Consider the following 20,805-nt stretch of genomic DNA (forward strand, 5'->3'; position numbering starts at 1 on the left):
TTAGACAGTTAATAAATAGTTATTTTGCAATTTCAAAGAAATGTAAATATATATATGTTTGTAGTTTTTCCCAGCATATTTAGTATTAATTCAGGTTTAAATGGAAATAAATTATATATATATATATATACAGTTCTTTTAAATGTAAAAATGCAATAGTAATTTTTTTAAATAATAGTAACACCTTCATTATATTAATCTTGAATGTATTGAATATACAGACATGCACGCAACATTCATATTATCTTCTTTTTTTTTTTTACAGCTAAAGGAAAAACTGCAAATTAGTTTCTTTTTCATCTGCACATGTATTCAAAAAGGCATTCTGAAAATGTTTGACATTTAATGTATACCACATATTAAATATACATAAAATAGGACAGACCAATTTAGAATACCTCACACATGGCAGTTGGTTAGAATCCATATCTAGAAAATAACATGTTATTCTCTTATCACATATAAATCATGACTGCAGATAAGATGGTAAAATTGGCAACTTTGAAAATAAGTGTTTTATTAAAAAATAATTGACAATAGAGACGATGTAAATTGAAATGTATACCTGCATTATTATGTAGAATATTGAGGAAAAGATGGCAGCAGCAAGATGTTACTCAGTAACAAGGGGGAGGAAAATGAATAATCATCAAGTGCCAATAGAAGCTGAACATCTTTAAATTTAAACAATGTGCTTCAAGGCTCCTGTCCTAACAAATATGCACACACACCCCCAAAGCTGATGACTTCCAGCTGCCAAGAAACAACCAGTGTGTGTGTGCGCGCGCGTGCGTGTGTGTGTGTTTAGAGGTGGGGGCACCATTCTGCTACATCTGCTTCTGCCCTGGTAATTAAAAGCTCACTTTCCTCCTGCACCCTTGCTCCCCCCAACATACCCCCCTCCCTCCCCACCCCCTTCAGGAGTCCCCCCCTCCGCACAGACACTCACACACATATGAACAATCTAACCTGCATTCAACAACACAACCCCCATTTCTCTTCCTTTTTCTCAAGCACTTGCTCACTCACCCCTCCCACTTCCACCCCCACCCCACCCCTACCCCCACCCCGCTCACTATCAGCCCTGTCAATCAAAGCCACACTGTTTAAACAGCTCATACCCCACCTCCACCACGACCACCACCCAGGACCTTCTCGTTTTTAAGCATTCACCATCAGAGCTGCGTCCCCTCCAGCGCCGGTAATAGAAGCACCACACACACACACACACACACACACACACACACACACACACACACACACACACACACACACACACACACACACACACACACACACACACACACACACACACACACACACACACACACAGGGCAGAGCTGCTGTGTCCATCATCGATCACACTCCCCCAGAATCCTTCCCTGTGGGAGGGCTTACCAGCTGATGGAGGACCCCTGTGTGCTGCCCAACCAGGTGCCTGATCACAAAGTCAAAACACTACTAAGCCCTGGTGTTCGTAGACAGGAGATCTCTCTCTCTCTCTCTCTCTCTCTCTCTCTCTCTCTCACACACACACACACACACACACACACCTTCACACACAAACTCAGACACACACTGAGCAGATAGCCCGCCAGCAGGAGGGTTAAGCTCTGGATGATTAGGCAAATGCTGAGCAGATATCTATAGCTTCAGAGCTGAGCTACTGTCACTGAGGAATGCTCTGCAGCAATACGGGTACCTGCTTCTGGCTGAGCAGGTTATGTACGTTTGGGTCCCGGCTTTAGTTCTATTCATTCTGCTGCTTCCAAATGAAGCATTTCAATGGTGTTGCGTCTTTCAGAAGCAACAAAGCCGAAGGACAAAACTGCAGCTCAGAAAGCTTGAAGCAGAATGAAGCCAAAGAGACTAAACCTTGATTTGATTCTGCATGGGTTTTATTTGTCTTGATTTTACACACACACACACACACACACACACACACACACACACACACACACACACACACACACACACACACATTTTAATGTTTTGTCTCTATACATAAATAACTGCATTCACAAGTACCCCAGCGCTTTGTTATTAAAGATAAATGCAATGTTCGTAAACACGTTGCTATAAAAAGATTAGATGACAGAAAAGAACACATTGAAGAGAAAGTTTAGTTTTCAAAAGTGTTAATTACTGTTCATTTGAATTCAACCGCTATCCATGACCCACGGTAACCACCGCGGAGTTCCAAATTTGGTGATTTAGAATTTGTTTTAAGAAATTGATTCAGTGCTTCTTTATCAATTGAGAAAAAATTATAACAAATGATTAAAATAATAAATAAATCAAAAATCCCATCCATATAAAACATGTGATGTAAAAGATCCAAAGGAGAGCTGCTACTATAGATTTGTTATTTTTCAGAGGACGTTCATTTTCAAATCCTCGTATTTGTTGCCATCACATTTCCCGAAAAAATAAAAGCAGAACCATACAACAGGTTAACCAAGTACCATGAGTAATTCCTACACAGGTTTTCTTTTGGCATATGTTTGGTAATTCAGTTAAATTATTTAATTAGACCTCAGCCTCAAAGAGAGAGATAGAGAGCAAGGAGTAATAAAGCCGAGAGAGGCTCCGGTGTAATAAACCATTAGCGGGAGGAGGCAGCCGCTGATGTGTACAGTAATAATGCAGTGTAAATCATCACAGAGTGGATGCCATTAGGAGCCTTACTCCGGCCAGAAACCTGCAGTCAGCTGCCAGGGGCCCGGATCCGGTGCCGAGTGGAACCAGATCCGGCGTACAGAGGTGTTTAGGGCCAGGGCCGCAGGAAGAGGCAGGAAGGGTGCAAGGAGAGTGTATAGGGAACAGCTGAGAAGATTCCCAGGGTAAGTGTGTGGATGGTTTTGTGCACGCGGGCGCGTGTGTGTGCCTGCCCCCCACAGGTCTCTCTCCTGTATAGGATAATGGCAGCGAGGAGAAGCAGCAGGAGTCAGCCTCATCCCTCTTCATTCTTAGATAGCTCGTATTCTTCTGCTGTGACGCTTATAGTCACCCCCCTGAAAAACACACACACACACACACACACACACACACACACACACACACACACACACACACACACACACACACACACACACACACACACACACACACACACACACACACACACACACACACACACACACACACACACACACACACACACACACACACACACACACACACACAAACAAAAACACGCAATCTCCACAGGATCTTCTCTCTATCTCCCAGTTCAATGAATGACACCTTGGAGCTTCTTAATGAAGTGTAAACACAAAACTTGAAGTATACAGCAGAATTAATTATTTTATTTAGCAAGTCAAGTCGGTCTTGTTTATGTGGCCCCAGACGTATCTCTTCTCTACAATCTGTACAACAAAACACCTTACTATAAGCCGTCACAGAGAATGAAAACTCCCCATGAGAAGTGTTTGAGCCTCACTGTACCACACGATACTTGTAGTTTAGGTCAATACAATTCAGATGTTTTACAAACATCATTTCCACCCTATAAATCACAAGAGACCGAATAGCTGAAGTTGTCCTTAGCATTGAGGAATAATTGCAGCTGATAACAAATTTCTAAAAATATAGAATAATTACAGGGAAAACTGAAATCAATTGTGGAAAAATATAACGTATTTTAATTAATCAATTTTGAGGAATAATATATTTATTTTTTTAACACACTGTGTATCAATTTTGAGGCACATGGCTAAACTCCAAAGAGCTCAATACACATTTTATTTTTAAATCCTAGAAAACATAATATCAGAGAGTAACTCTATATATTACATTTATATATTTAAATTTTAAAAAAAACGTTATTTCAAAGGTTTGAAAGGAGTCTGAAAACAAAGAAATTTAGTAGGCTGCAACGTAATAACGTATTTGTTAAAGGCCGTATGGATAACGTTGAATCCCAATACTTTATTGTATATTAACGCCGTATAGGGGGACGGGTGGCCTGTAGTTTCACTCCGCAGCCCATCGCGCCTCTTCCCGGGACTCAGCGGCGCATGGACCGCTCTGCGCGCGGTGCGGAGTGAAGCGCCGCGCGACCAGCGAGCCGTTCCTCCCCCGCTGTCTGCGGCTCTCACAGCAAAAGGAGCTCTGAAAACCGCAAACTAGCGGGGAGTGCAACTTTACTGTGCGCCACGAGCCGAAACATTCTCTGCGGCGACGGGAGGGGATTTTAATAAGTGATCGTGTGTTTTCTGCTATTCCCCTTTGAAAGGGGAAATGCAGCTCTGCAGCAGCCCGTCTCCTCTTCAGGGGAGCGCTCACAGCAGCAGCGCTGGCATTTACATTAGGCTACTGTGTTTATTGGATCAGAAGCTGACTCATTTAAGAGCCCCAGCACACATGTGAAATGTTACATAGAAAAGAAATGTTACACTCTCCCCCGAAACTATTGTAAACAATATTATTTCATGGAGCGACTCGACCCTGGCGTGTATTGTGGTTCCATCCACTAGCATGTAATGCACTACTTAACATCCTATTATAACAATGCATATAGCATGCATTAAGGGTTATTATTAAAGCATGTTTTGAATGATATGTCAGTTTATGATTGTGTTTATGTGACCTCCATATACAATATACCACTAATTACGTTATAATATTCATGAATTTAGTTTTAGGTTTATGGTCAAATTATTTATACTTTAATTGATTCATTGTCCACGACATTACACTGATATTAATATATTTTGTATTGGATCAGATGAGCGTTTTGCTGTGATGCTTGTCTCTGTCTACAGCCTCTATCTGTGGTGGCGACCTCAGTGCTGTTATGAAGGCCATCGACCACAGCAGCCCACTGCAGGGGAGCCGCGTGACCCACACAGAAATCCACTAAATTATGTATAAATTCCATTACTCATCTGGAAACCATTTTTTATTTTTGGTAATTATCTCTTTTTTCTTTGGCTCCTAAATGCCATGTTGTTTTAAAAACATCTATTTAACATTTGCTGAAAGAAAAGTGTCTATTTAGAGGCCAACAGGGATATGTTATCCATAATGACCTGTTAACAGCAGACATCCATGATACACTCATGTCTAACCTGAAGACACACACACACACACACACACACACACACACACACACACACACACACACACACACACACACACACACACACACACACACACACACACACACACTAACTCAGAAACATAATGTATTTCCCCTTAAAATGTTTACATCCAACCCGGACCAAGAGTAATAACTACACATTGTATTTCCGTGCATTTTGTATTTACTTTCCTGTGAATGGCTCTGGGTGAAGAATGAAACACCATTACAAAGACAGGTGGTGCTGGCAGAGATGAATGTAATCTTGTGGGGCTATAATGAATGTGACAGGATATAGATCTGAGATGAGACCTGGTTTGATCATCAGGTAAAAATAGATCAGTCACTGGCAGATCATTACTGATAATTACTCTGAAATGATTGGCCATGTGAGAGGTCCATATTATTAAATAATTCTGCTCCTTAGTGATGGTGTGTTGGAATTTCATATGTGTGTGTGTGTATTTGTCCATGTATAATAAGTACAATAAAAAGGATAAAGTAGAGGAGAGGTGTGTTGTGAATACTATTTTGTGTACTTGTTGTCAGCTCACAAATTTGAAGGGGTTTACACACACACACACACACACACACACACACACACTCACACACACACACACACACTCACTCACTCACACACACACATGCAAACACATGGGGCTGCCTGAGCATTTGAGAGGTAAGTGCCTTGCTCAAGGACACTGCAGTGGATTGTAAGGAATCGCTCCATCCCTGTGGAGGCTAAGCTAATTTCCAGTGTTGAAATCAGAACATCGGAGGCTGAGGAGGAATCCAACTGCTGCTGCAATCACGATAAATGAGCCAACAACAAGCATGTAAAGAGACCTGGGATTCCTCCAACGGCAACAGCTGTTAAATGGTATAGCAGGCTGCATAATGGCACAGGCTGATGTGTGTGTGTGTGTGTGTGTGTGTGTGTGTGTGTGTGTGTGTCTGAGTCAGAGTTTGTTGAGGGACAGAAAGAGCCCTCCCCCTCCCCTGTTCATCCACCTATCAGCAAGCTTCATTTATTATGCAGAATGGAGACCCCTGGGCTGGAGGGAAAGGCTAGTGTGTGTGTTTTGGAAATGAGGGGGGGGGGGGGGGGGTACATTCGATGCCTACAAGAGCACACACACAGCTGATTCAGTTTCTTTGCTCACAAATACATGTGGTGCAGAAAAAGCACGAGAGGTATAAAGGGAAAGATAGAGAGAGAGAGATGTGTGTGCAAATATTTGTGTGTATAAGTGTGCTGAACTTGTTGCATCAACTATGATGAAATTTGAGTACAATAAAAGATGGATTGAAGTTTCCGAGGGTTCATAACAGGTGGGTGTGTGTGTTGTTTGTGAGTGTGTGCGTAATGCACAGACCTTAAAAAACAAAGGAGTTGGCACAAATGACTTTCTGCCAACTCGTGTCTGTATCTCACAAAAGATGCTGCTGGTGAACTGTAATTGCATTTCATCCTGAAAATTAATGGTGTGGACATATCGCCTTAATACAATATATTTAATAAATTCATCACACCATAAAAATAGTGGCGGTGGTGGCTCAAATGGAAACACATGAAAGGCAGCGTTGCCTGAGATTTAGTTAAATAGGCAAAGCAATATTTGTCCTTTACTTGAGAAATATAATATTTTGTATTGAAACTTTGTAGAAGCTAAACTAAAATGTTCTTGCGTCACAAATAGGAACCCATAACTGCAATAGAATTCAGTGGATATTTTGTACTTTTTACCCCATTTCATTTATCTGTTTTTCAAACTAATAGTACACACAAGCTATATGAATTGCTTATATAATGAAATGCTTTGTGAGAAGCAGTATTTTCCAAAGAATTTGGCATATAAAGTAGTTCAGAAACGATCAATGGGACCAACAAATCATTAAAGATTCAATAATGACATATAATTAATAATAGTTATAGGGGCCATTGTTCTGTAATAGGGGAACTTTAAGTTCAGAGAATTTAGTAGATTTTGAGGTTGGTACTTTTATGAACGCAGGACTTTTACTTGTAACTAAAAAAAATGTCCTAGTTGTATTTGTAGATTACTTCAGTAAATGATCTAACTCTTTGCAGTGGCCTCTTGATACTGTCATAACTCCTGCATTGTGATACAAAAAACTAGATATATGCACGATGCAACTGAAACATGCATATCTGTTCATCACGACCACATTTGAATTACATTGGACTCAATAATCTGCCCTATCTCACGATACCTGATTACATAAGAGTATACAATAACTAGAAAGTGTGTACAGGAAGAAGTATTTCTGATTCCATTAGTCTCGCCTGTCTGCTGACCCACATTAGTGGCACAAATATGAAAGCTGTGGTCTAATCTTTTTAAAGTCCCAGGGTAATGTTGGAAATGGTCAGAGGAGAAGGAGAGAGGGGGATGGAAGAGGGATAAAGGGAGGAAGGGGAGGAGAGAAACTCAATCTAAAGCACCAGGTGCATCTTTTGTCGACGTAATCTCCCAACCCTTGAGACCGCGCACACACTGGCCAACATATACAGCCTTTCATACGTACACATGCTGGTTTTTTCGACCGAGGGATTTGGATGCTGTGTTGGCTCTGGTCAAATGTAAAAGGGCTCTCAGGTCACTGCACTGCCACAACGGGGTCTGGTCCATTCTGATTTAGCCACACTTAGGTTATAATCAATAGGACAAAACCTTTAACATTGCATTATAGTGATGATACGTTGTGTACAGACTTGAGGTCAAAAGAATACCTGTGCAGATTAACAGGAATCAGGAGGAAGAAGAATAGCCGACATGTGTTTGGGGAAATGCTGTCACGTGAAAACCCACTTATGAATTTAGAGCACAAGTGTTCCTCAGACACAAGTGCTTTCATGTGTGAAACAGTTTTCCCTTTGTATTCTGACGTAAAATGTTATACTCTTTAAAATGGAGATCAAAATATGTGGTTTCATTTATATTCAGAACTCAAATAACTAATAACTTGAAACGTGAAATGAAAAAAAAATACTATGATGTAGCTGTAAGTAGATATAAGGACATTTTAAAGCATTAATGTGATCATGTAATCGTATATAATATGAATTAAAACGTTTTCAACACATTTAGTCATATTTTAAACAGTCTAAAAGATGCCTGTGAGTGTTTGGTTAATGTGTTTAATGAATCCTAAATGTGTCAATATGTGTCATCATGGTGTATCATTATGTGTGTTTACAGTTATGTTCTCTTGCTCTCATGCTTCATATGAGAAGTTGTACATGGAGACATGAATAAAGATTTAAAGCTGGAAGAAATGACACTATCTCCCCCTTGTAGATACAATTTAGAATTCATAAGCAATAAGACACACTTATTTATTTAATTTAACCCATGCCGGGTCTTGCTTTGACCAGTATGGTGGCTAATTTGAGCGACTGTTAGCACACCTACAATAGAGACACTGACACTGCCTGGTCTGTTGACCTCATATGTCCTTCCTGCTTGTGGGACTTACATTTTAACATCTATCATTATCCTGAAATCAGCATTTCTTCCATTTGTTCCAAAAAAATAATAATAATGCATGTTGTAAAACATTTATATTGTAAGTGTTTATGCTTATGCCAAATAGGCCACGTGCACACACAAGTAACTATTATTTTTCCAAGGGTATTTGCAGATGTATAAACACATGGATATGCAGAGTAGAGTAGATGAATGAGCTCTTGTTTGTGTGTGTGTGTTGAAGGGAACAAGACCTGGGCTCCTACCCATTGTGAGCATACAGACATGTATTGATGCCTGTCAATCAGTCCACTACATTGCCCATCGAGGACAAGGGAGGGGAAACAAAGATTTTCTTTTTTACAATAGAAGCAGTTGTTGTTGTTATTGTTGTTATTGTGCATCTAGAAACTTGAAAAGTTAAAAACCTTGAATTGTAGGAAAACACCCCCCTGAATAACATTACAGGCCGTGTTAATCAATGGCTCATACCACGGTGGATTTAAACAGACCGGGCTCCCCTTGTCCACAATCCCTCACCTGTCATCCTTTAAGCTCGACCCCTAAACTCCCGTGAAGCCTGAAGTAGGGACGAAGCCAAGGACAGAGCAGGCTGCTCATTGTGATTTAATCTCTCTCTGTCTCTCTCTCTACTGCAAGAACAAACATCAAATATGGCCTTCTTATCAGGCAAGCCCTGCTCTATCTATCTATCGCCAATCAATATCTCCTACTCTGTGTGTGCAGGCGTGTATGTGTGCGTGTGTGCTTGTGTGAAACAGGTCTCAAGGGCTGCGCTAACTAAGGTCAAAGATCAGGTATAACCCTCCAGCGTGGAATGACAGATGTGGCTGGAGGAAAACAAGATAAAAGAAAGGAGAAGAAGAAAGAAGCCCGAGATTTATAGAAGCTGCATGTGTCCTAAACAACAGATCATAAAGACGAAGGAACTGTTGTTATTGTTGCGTCTGTTGTTTCTGCAGCAGGTATACGTTTGCCTCAGGCACCTGGCAGACACCAGATCAGCTTACCTGAGTGAATGTCGGCCCTGGACAATGGACTGGAAGCTTTGTCAGTATCCGACTCCCTTTATGGACATACCAGCTACTCAACTAGCTTGATGAATAGCTCTCTATTAAATGTTTCCTTGAGTCACAGGGGAAAGGACTCCATATCAAAAGGCGTTGGCTTCTTGTACTTCCTGTTTGCAGCGAGGAAGCAGAAACAAATGCTATCCTTAGCTTTCCCCAGGTTCACACACACACACACACACACACACACACACACACACACACACACACACACATATAAATCGAAGGTAGTATAAACTCTTTCCCCCCAACATGGTCATGGATTAACATAGTAGGGAAAGTAAATGTATGCATATGCATCAGGGGGGGCTCCTGAGGTGATGATGACACTGTATGTGCTTCCATTTACCATGAAACAGCTCCAGGAAGCTGTGAAAATGCTGCCAGAGCTGCAGCCGGCTGCAATGGTTGTTAGAGATAGATGGAAAGAGAGAAAGAGAGATAGAGAGAGGGAGAGAGAGAGAGGTAGGGGGGATCCTTTGTTCTGTCAAGGACTTAACACAATCAGAGTGTACAGTGTGTCAGGAGCGCACAGGCATATATCAACTTCAATCTCTTTTTAATGAAAAATCCTGCCCTCTCTAATATGTGCAAATTAACCTCTTCTCCTCCTTCCCTCCTCCCCTCCTCTGTCTCTCTCCCTCTCTCTCTCTCTCTCCCTCTCCCTCGCAGAGGCCCCTCGACTCCCACTCCCACTCCCTCTTGTCTTCAGCTCTCCACCCTGTGTTCTGTCCCTCTTCTTCCTCCTTTTCCACTGTTTGGCTTCACTTTCACCGATCGTTCCATGTCTGCCTCATCGGTGGAGGGCAGGACGGCAGCAAGAGAAGAGCAGAGACGTTGATGGGAACAGAGGCTCCGGCTCTGCATTAACTTGTTGCTTTTGCTACCCAACCCCCACAGCAATTAGCGGTCACTTCGTTGCAAAAAATATATTATAATAAATAAAAAAATCAATGCAGAAAAATATCCAAGTCTATGTCCAGCAGCAGAATTAAAATTCAGCCTTCACCCTCCTCTGCTCTCTTTGGTTTTCATCTCCATCTCTCTCTGCACCAGCACACACACCGAATCATGCTATTACCCTGATTATCCTGATGAGTTGGTCAGATCCTCGCCTTCTCATTCTACGCATGCTGATTGTAATTTAGAAATTACACCTAATGAGGATTTTTTTTTAAACACGGCGGCCGCTCTGTGCTGCCAGCTCCACGCTGCTCCCTGGCCTAATGGATTTCCTGGTATGGAATTCATTTTTCCCTACTTTCTGCCCTGCAGGGGGTCCGGCTAGCCTTCTTCCCTCCTTCCCTCCCTCCCTCCTTCCCTCCCTCCCTTCTCCCCTCTCACCCCCTCCCATATCCCCCCAACCCCTCCTCCCTACTCCACTAATTGGGGACGACTGGCTTTGGTGAAAAGAAGTCATAATCATTGTTTCTGCTGCTAATTTAAGTGGTTAAGTGTACAGGATCAGCTCACAGAATGAGGAAATGAGTATGATTACATTTACATTTTTAAAATCGTAACAGCTAAAGTGCCAACTTCCTTGTTATGGTTTTGTTAGAGGTTTCTGAAAGTCCATATAACAGTTTGCACAAAATTAATGCATATGTTGATTATTTTGCTTTTCATATGGCACATACATTTTTTTCATTTAGGTGGTAAATAAGAGGTCAAAAACAACTGCATTCAATACATCATATCCAGATATATTTGGGAGAAATCGTATAGGAGGTATGGGGATAAATACACACACACACACACACATACACACACACACACACACACACACACACACACACACACACACAGACAGAGGCACACATGCAAATCAAAGCCATCAACAGCTTGTGATGAAGTGAGATTCGTAGCATAAACAGAGTGTGCTGTTACCATGGAAGCCACTTTCACCTCACAAGCCGAGAGAGACGGGCCGAGAGACGGGAAAACACAAAGAGCCAACGAGACAGGGAGGGAGTGACAGGAAAACTGTAACAGACAGACAGAGTGTTACAAGCTCCCCTTCAGCTCCAGTAAATAGCTTTTGAAAGCCGCCTGATCTTTTTCACTATGTTTCCATCCCCAGGGAAAGAAACACAATTTTTACATAAGAGTTCAGAAGAAACGGGAAAGTTCTATGAAACGTTGTTTAATAGCTGAACATTCACAGGTTTAATAAGCACATCAGTGAGCTATAATGCAGTGGCTGTTGGAGGGTTTTGTGGTTTTGGAGCCACATCTGTCCCTGTTTTGGCCATTTTTTCCTTGTCTGGTTCTTTGCAGGTCACACCGCCTTCAGACTCGAACTTCGGATGGCTTGTGGCAACCGTTTTGTTGGAGAGGCAGCAGGCTTACTTCACAAATCGTTTGTTAATTGAGGCAGTCTTACATGCACAAACTGGGCCATTTTTGCTTCATCAGTTCATATAAGAAGTTTTAACAAAATGAATTTTAAAAACTCGTAGATTTATTGCCATTTGTCAATTTGATCCTTTTTAAGTCCACGTGTGACCATGGCACATGCATGTTACTTCACATTCATGGGAGCCATAAAAAATATTAAAAATTCACTGGAACTTGAACAAATTGCATGTTCTGCATAGCACTGAATGTCCACAATTTATAATCATGCCTGTAGCAGGACATGTAACCTGGCGACCTGGTCATATGACATCAGACATCAAAGCGGAGCATCACAGCAAAGGGCTACTCTAGATACCTCTGTCCGTTGGCCAGAGATACAAATGACAAATGCCCTTCTTTTTATGCTTGATAAATGGAGCAGCTCATTTTCTCTTTCAGAGATCTAACAACAGGTTACATAACATCTATAAGAGCACCATGGAGATTGAAAAAGAAGAATACAGCTTGGATGTGGCTTTAAAATGTAATAAAGAGAACAATTAGCAATTATGAAGACATGATTTACTCGAAGTCCAAAGTATATCCGGTCATTGTGTTTGAGTTCCTTGCAATCAGTTATTTTGGATGTTGGGATTTTATTTTTTGCTGTCCACCTCAAAGCTTGATTGCTGCTGAGTGAAAGACTGGACTCCATACCTTCTGCAAAAAGGTTGGATGAGCGTGGCCACTGTAGCGATCATAGCTTTCAAGGTTTGCCAGGGAGGCTACAGGAGGTAATCAGAAGAAAATATGTCCTCTCCTCCTCCTCTTCTTTTAGACCTCCATTAGACCAGCCTGCCCCTGTCTGGGAAAATTGATTTTCTCCCTCCCCTTCTCCTCTCCTCTTTTTTCGTGTCTCAGGTTCCATCTGAGGCTTGTTCATCCACTCTCAAGAGCAGTTCTGCGAGACAGCGAGTGATAAGAGAATAGTTAGGCCACGACAGGTTGTTCTCACATATAGTTACCCACCCCCAACAGCAGCCAACAGGGATCCAGTCTCCTCTGTGTCCTCTGAAGAGGCCTGCAGTGGTTTGAACTTCTTTCTCCCCCATGCTTTTCCTTTACTCGTCCTCATCTACCTAATCCCTTACTTCCTCTCCTGTTCTTCAGACATCCTTCCCTCTTTCTTTTGCTCTTCCTCCAGACTTCACACTTGCATCCCACCCCCCTCTCTCTGAGCCAAGTATTGGATCAATGCACCATTGATTTTCCTATCAATGAACATTAGTATGGATCAGACTGCTGCTTGCACTGCCCTGCCCCAAAAACTACACACACACACACACACGCTTGGACATTCATACACATACATATATGCATACGTACACACACTCACTGAGAGCGCCTGTTGCCAAAAGGACCCCAGATTTCATCACTGCTCCGCCACTCACACACACACACACACACACACACATCCCCGCACATCCCCACACACACAAGATGAGCCGGGTGCCCGTGGACAAAAGAAGAACAGCAAGGAAAGACAGCAACAGAAATAAAGAAGTGTGGGATTGAGAAAAGGCCGGTTCTAGAAAGCACAGCAGCCAATCAATGACAGGAGTGACAGAAAGGGTAGGAAATGAAATCAGACTGAGCTGAGTTTGGCTGCGCGTAAAGGAAGCAGTCATCGGTCAACTGACTACTAGCCGATTCACTGCAGAATAATTCAGTCTGATTGGCACCCAGCTCAGGCTGTTGGTAATGGCCGCTGATCATGACAGTGAATGGATGCGGGTGCTTTATACACTTTGGTTTTTTTTGCTCTTTCCCTCTTACACACACACACACACACACACACACTCACACACTCTCTCACCCTATAATGGGCTCTGAGTCAGGTGGAGATTGCCACTTTTCTTTCTGCTGTGCTCCTTTTGTGCCCAACGATGTATTCATTCCACACAAACAGGGAGCACATTTCTGCACACATCAGCAAGATTTTGCATCACCAAACAGTCGATCTGTGCTTATACTTGACGTTACCATCTTCAATTAACTATGCTTTGTGGAAGGCGAAGAAAAAGAACAGTAATATTTTATTATTATTATCATATGTACACAGTGACATTAATAAATGAATGAGTGTATGAAGGAAGTTTGTAATTAACTGCCCTTTCTTCAACCGTGTGAGAAGCCCTTTATGCGTCTGTGACGGTGTATAAATGGTCTTCTTTGGGCTTTTCAGAAGTAATGTTGAATCTTTCATAATTACATTTCCTCATCTCTTTCCTTTGTCAAACAGAGAGAGAGAGAGAGAGATGCTGTGGAGACTTTCTTTATAGAACAAAGAAACATCCTTGGGAGTGCTTGTATGAAAGTTGATCCTCGGTTAAGACCCGTGTACAAGGAAACTGAGACGCCTCAGGGTCGTCCTTCGCCCTGCCTGTTGTAAAGTGTTTTAATTTGGGCTGCAGTGGACGCCTCTATACCTGTACCTCTGTCTGTCTATTTTGTATTGTACATTTATTTGTAGCCTAATTAATCATTTAGCTCTGTTTATTTCTTTATTGTGATTTATTTACTGCATGTAAAAAAAATGGTATTGCTTATATATATATATATATATATATCCATTGCGAACAATAACATGTTTAACTAGTTCCATCAGTCTCTAACACCTTGTTTCAGTGGCAGAAAAGTCCATTAAGGGCTGATGCATGTTGCATTGGTAGCAACATGTTGACCTTACTGTTGCTGCCAGAACCTGTAAGCGTATAAACGTTCTAAAGAGAAAGAAAATGTCTTTACATTTTTTAATCAAATTTAAAACTGACTTGCTATTTTGTTCTTCGCAGCATAGAGCCTATATTTTGATACAGAGAGGTTTTAAAGAACTGATATAGCCTTCAGAAATAAATAGGCCATGTAATCTTTCACATCATGCCAAAAAAAGAAGAGGGTTTATGTAGCACTGTTTCAAAGCACCATAAAAAAATGTTTACAGATTCTTTTCACACCAACGTCATACTCATAATCTCAACACTCCTTTCATGCCCAGCTGTCCTTCAGAGTTCTGCTGCAACTATCAAACTGACCTTGAGTTTAAATATCAGCATTTATGTGCTAAAAGAAAACATTTATATTTGCTGCTATACAAATTTCACTTCGGGCTTCAAAGCCTGCACCCAACACAGATGGCCAACCATGACCTTGTGGATTGACAAGACATGGTGAAAGGAGGAATATTCATGAATGTTATTGCTGGCTCTTTGGTATGATGTGAACTCCTGCACAACTCTCTCTCTCCCTGGCCAACATGGACCAGTTCTCCTCTCCTCTACACTGCCTGCAAACTTCACGACACACACAAAGAGAGAGAGAGGGAGAGAGAGAGAGAGAGAGAGAGAGAGAGAGAGAGAGAGAGAGAGAGAGTCAACCTGTGGGAGCTGCATAGTCGAGGCGAGCCCGTACATTTTTTTGGCAAAGTGTCAAACCAAACTGTAACCTTTTAACCACAGAGTTCAATTACTCACTTAACTCGCTTTGATCCAGACCTCTGCCTGTGATCGAGACTTTAAAACGAGCAGTGACTCAAATGTTCTGAATAAACCAACATGAACAAACCTCTGTCCGACGGGCTCATCTTCAGGAACATGACGTCCACACCAGCAGATACAGTGTTGGGCAGTGATGAATATCGGAGTTTTATCATGTTGCATAAGAGTTGTTGGTCCGGACCGGCTTCTTTTGGGTCATGAGCCTATTATAACATAGACACAGTCAAACTAAAACAATGGCCTTACGTCGTCTCAAAGTGGAGCAATGCCGACGCAAATGTGTTCAACTTTGAAAGAACCTAACTGCTTGCCGTCCTCAGTCAGCGGCAGGGTAAATATGGCGGGTCCCCCCCACCCCCTTCCCTCCGTGAGTTGCCTTATATGTATAAATAAATAAATAAAAAACACTCGTGTTTAATTATTTTAAAAGCTGTACGTTCCGCGCGAGCGATGTGGCCGCTAAACACCTTCTCGGGTTGACTTGGTGCCGGGGAGCCGAGCGGGAGCTGGCCGGAGGTCGAGCGCCTGACTGCGGGCTGCAGAGGCAGCAGCAGCCGGCAGGAAGCTGCTTTTCACCGGCTAGAAGAGGAACAGCTGCCGCTGCGCGCTCCGGCGAACACCGGCTCTCTCGCCATCCATGTATACAAAATACAGTATTGTTAATAATATTTAAAATAAGTACAAAATATAGGATGATAGTCAAAGTTTTTCCCCCCAATAATATTGTCCTAAAGGTTACTCACTTAATGACACGTATACGTTATATTGTTTTTTAACAATCACTTAAAAAGGCAGCTGAATATCTATTAACGATAATAATTATGATAAAAGTACAAGTTAATTCGGATAGGTAATTTATCTATATTTTATTTATCTATGGTAGGCTACTAAATATTTAGTCGTGGGACAATTTTTTAAATTTAAAATATATATATGTGTTGTAGTTTTTTTTCTTATTTAGTTAGCAGATTAGCCTTTTGTTATATTATTTTTGGGCTGTTTATTTTTTAATAGTATTTTTTTTCAAATATGCAATTTCAGCAATATGACAAGGTGAACGGCAGGTGAAAGACTATGAGCCCTGTTATTGAATTTTACGTGCGGTGATATTTGCATTTAATTTTCCTCAGTCACACATCAGTCTGCCATATTGTTACTGTGATAGGCAGCTTAAAGGACTGTAATTACAATCACGTCGAACCCCAAAAGCTTTTATTGTCAATGCACGCGCGTGCACGCACACACACACACACACACACACACGTATACACTACACACAGCTGGATGTGCGCTGCTATACATCCCAAAATTACCAAGGCTTTATCTCTCTGTCACATTTCAGGTCGTCTGCCATTTAACCTGTGACGCGGCCTCCGCGCGGTCCAAGTCATACTGGGAGGTGCTGGTGCTGGCTGGTGAATTAGAGCGGGCATGCGCGCTCTGGTGGAGGTGAATGTGAGCCATTAAAATTTCCATATATGTCCTGTCACAAGGGAGACCCCCTCTCCTCCCCCTCTTTTCCTCACTCACTCACACACACGTACACACGCACGCACGCACACACGTGCACGCACATACCCCCTCTCTCTCCCTCCTTTCTTTGTTCCCCTCGGATGATTCCCCATATGAGCTCCCTACAGGACAGAGGGAGAGAGGGAAACCACACCACTGCCACCTAGCGGTTAGCTGAGGCGCGCGTGACCGTGCGCGCGTGCTCTTTGTTAGCGACGACCTCCACGAATGTTCCATATTTGGAAAAGCCGTCGGTGTCTTTGTAAGCATCATCATGTGCTGGGCCGCTCTCGTCATTTTTTTGCGTGCAGTGTGGCGGCTTGAGTCCCGACTGCCCCGACACACATCACCACGCGCCCTACTGAAGTGTCCTTGAGCAAGACACTGACCCCATGCTGACCTCTGGGGACGGGGAGGGGGACTTGCCCTCCTGAAATTAACATATTATCATCAGAGATGTATCCGCGGGTCTTTCTCACTCCTTTTCGCCGCCATATCTGATGGATTACACATCAAAATGAATCAATAAAGAGGAGAATATAGGCTCTGCAGGACAATAATTTAATTAGCTCTATATATAACCTAGTTAATGAGGTACTTAACAGGAGACGTTAATTACTGATTCTATATGGCCCTGCTTTTTTCTGCAGGGCATGCTGTCTTCTCTGCGCCTTTCAAGTAGCATTAATCAATCATATGGTGCACATTTAATTCATCGGCGCCGATCTGCAGATACAAACGACTTATTTATTATGTGTTCATTTAGTGTGGTTGCATCATTTGTGACTTGGGCAGAAATTTCCGTCAAGAAAGAAGTAATCTTACAAAAAAATAAAAGCAAGCAACAGAATATGTTAGGAAATATGATGATCATGTGTTATATATACGATAACAAATCATTTAAATGTAAAAGCAGCAGGCAGTGCATTCGAGGAGGAGGAGGAAGGGGAGGAGGGGACGGGGAGGGTTTTTTCCAACAGGGGGCAGAATCACTCTGCAAAAAAAAACTCAGTCTCTCACGTACACACATGCGCACACACACTCACACACTTGACGCATACACAGATGAGTGTCTGTTGTTTTTCTTTGCAAGCAATTTTCACTCCTTTGCAGCTGCCTTAAAAAATTGCCTTTAAATAGCCTTTTACGAATCTGAGCCCAGCATGTGTGCTGTTTGTTTGTGTAACAAATAAACCGCTGAACCACATCTGAGTGCACGTCAGGGTTTTTAATCTGTTTTAGCGAATGACGATGAAAGGCTGCTGGCAGCACGTTTAAAGCGTGCTAACACGGTTAAACAGACTTGATGTTTGGCAAAGTGCAAAAGCAAATGTTATTTCTTGTTGTGAGTTCAAATGACGTCATCCTCTAAAGTTACGGTTTGGAATTAGTTGAAAGTTTCAAAGTAATAACCACTGGTAATTGATGCGTTTCTCCTGGGGCCTCTTTGTTACATTCAGGTCCTGACCCCGAGCCCTTGGAAGTTGTGATTTCATTATATTTGCTTAGGCACGTTTTAATTAAACTAAAACATGATTGCATGGAGTTTATAAATATTACAATGCAACAAGGCAGGGCAAACTTATCGGCTCGTAAATATTTTTGCCAAGTTGCATTTATTTTTCTCCCGTTTGATACAAATAAATGGTGGAGGCAATGGATATTTATTGCATATTTCAAGTGAAGAATCGTTTTTGACCATGGTCAGGTGTGAAATCCATCTGAAATACATTTTACAAGTTACTTTTTGAATTATCGACCAAAACATGATTCTCAAATTATATCTTGCTCCACTGACAACCAAACAGGAGCTACGTTTGGATGAAATATGTCAAAAATATTTGTGTTGTTCGAAACTTTCCCTTCCGTTTATTCACGCTTATTTTAAATGGTGCAGCCACATAATTAAATAGTTGTTTTGTTTATTTAGCCTATTAGAGCCAATTAAGGCAGACCATTACCTGCAGTGGATTACACCATACTTGGAGATGCGTTGTGTATTTTGTTTACGACAACACATCAGGCAAACGTTGTTATTGAGCTCCAAACGCATTTGGCTGAGACATTTGTATTTAATGTAGTTCAAAACGTGAAGCTACCATTTTTATTTAATTTTGACCATTCGCTCATGGCAAGTACACATGTAGTTAAAGTTATAGGAAACCAATACAAATGACGTTATTTGCAAACGAGTGATTTATATGTCTTAGAATACACTTTACAGTCCGTTTGTTGTTCTAAAGGCCGACTTAAGGAGACGTGAGGGTCTTGGATCCGGAAAACAAATCAACTGATTCATAATTTCCATCAGAAAACAGGCTTTACGAAAATAAATGAGCTCAACCGCTTACACTTTTTTTGGGGGCTAATCATTGCACACTGTGGATAATAGCAGCCAGATGGGCTGCTGTGTCGAACTTCTAAAAGGCATTTTAACAAGAGAACACTTAATGTCACCGCTGCCATGTCACGTGATCACAAGAGAGTTATTGGAATTCATGAACTGAACTCTTTTTTTGTTCGGTGATTTCACCATATATATATATATTATATATATATAATATATATCATGTAATATAATATATAATATTACGGTTAAAGAGGCCAGTCACCTCCTCTGTCTATGGACCTGAACGTGCAATAAATACTGCAATGCAGCCCAGTGCATGGTCAACTACAGCCCATAATGAAAACATGCTCTGCAGGTATTCGTGAGCCTTCATCTTCGTGTTACAGGAATCCTTCCACACTCTGAAATGACTGATGATTTGCTAAATAACCGTTGATTTTACTGTCACGGTGCTTTGAAAGAAGACAGGAACACACACCATCTTGCCAGACCAGGCCTTGTGACCTTAGTTTATTTCACAAATGTTCCCCCACTCACATTCAGAGATCTACATTTTACCTTAGATACTATGTATGTTAGTATTATTTGAGGAAATTAAAACATGGCGAGTATAAGAAGCATAATATGTGACACTCTGTCAGTGTCTTCCTGGATTATCACCCTCGTTGCAAAGCAAACCGTCTAATCCAGAGGGGTGAAACAAGACCACTGGGATGGTCATACATCTCTGTCCTACAAACTGGTTCTGGACACCTGTTCACTATTGTCGTCAACAATGTACACATTCTACAAGGTCATGTTACAGTCTCCTTAAAGGGGATGTTAGCAATAACACATTGCTAGGATCTACAGACAGATATAAATGATAATTTAGACTCAATGTGAAAATGTACCTTTAGTCAACCAATGATTAATAACAAAACAAAAAAGCAGGATAAATAACATGGAATACATTTAAATAGGGACGCATATCCGCGAGCCTTTTTCTTTTTTCAACACACTTTCTTCAAACATCCGTCGGCATGGTGTATTTGACCACTTTATCTGACTCATTTGAATCAAATGTATTTCCTTACAACTTAATCACTGTTGGCTTCTTAAAGTGTACAGGTTAAAGTGTATCTATTATTCATTTATTATTATTATTATCTCTTACTTTTAAGTTTGCCTCGACACCTCCGACAGTTTTGATAGTTTCCATTGACTTCAAGACGTCACAGGTTAACAGAGGTTGTACGATTCATCAATTCAGAGTTTTTTATAATGATTTTACAACCTACAGCTGTACATGCTTACAGATTTTACAACAAAATAATGTGGCTTCACCAACCAAGATGATGCAGAAACCTGCATGGTTTTCATTATGTAATTATTATTTTGGCCT

The sequence above is a fragment of the Pseudoliparis swirei genome, chromosome 16 (assembly GCF_029220125.1).
Source record: "Pseudoliparis swirei isolate HS2019 ecotype Mariana Trench chromosome 16, NWPU_hadal_v1, whole genome shotgun sequence".
Taxonomy (NCBI): Eukaryota; Metazoa; Chordata; class Actinopteri; order Perciformes; family Liparidae; genus Pseudoliparis; species Pseudoliparis swirei.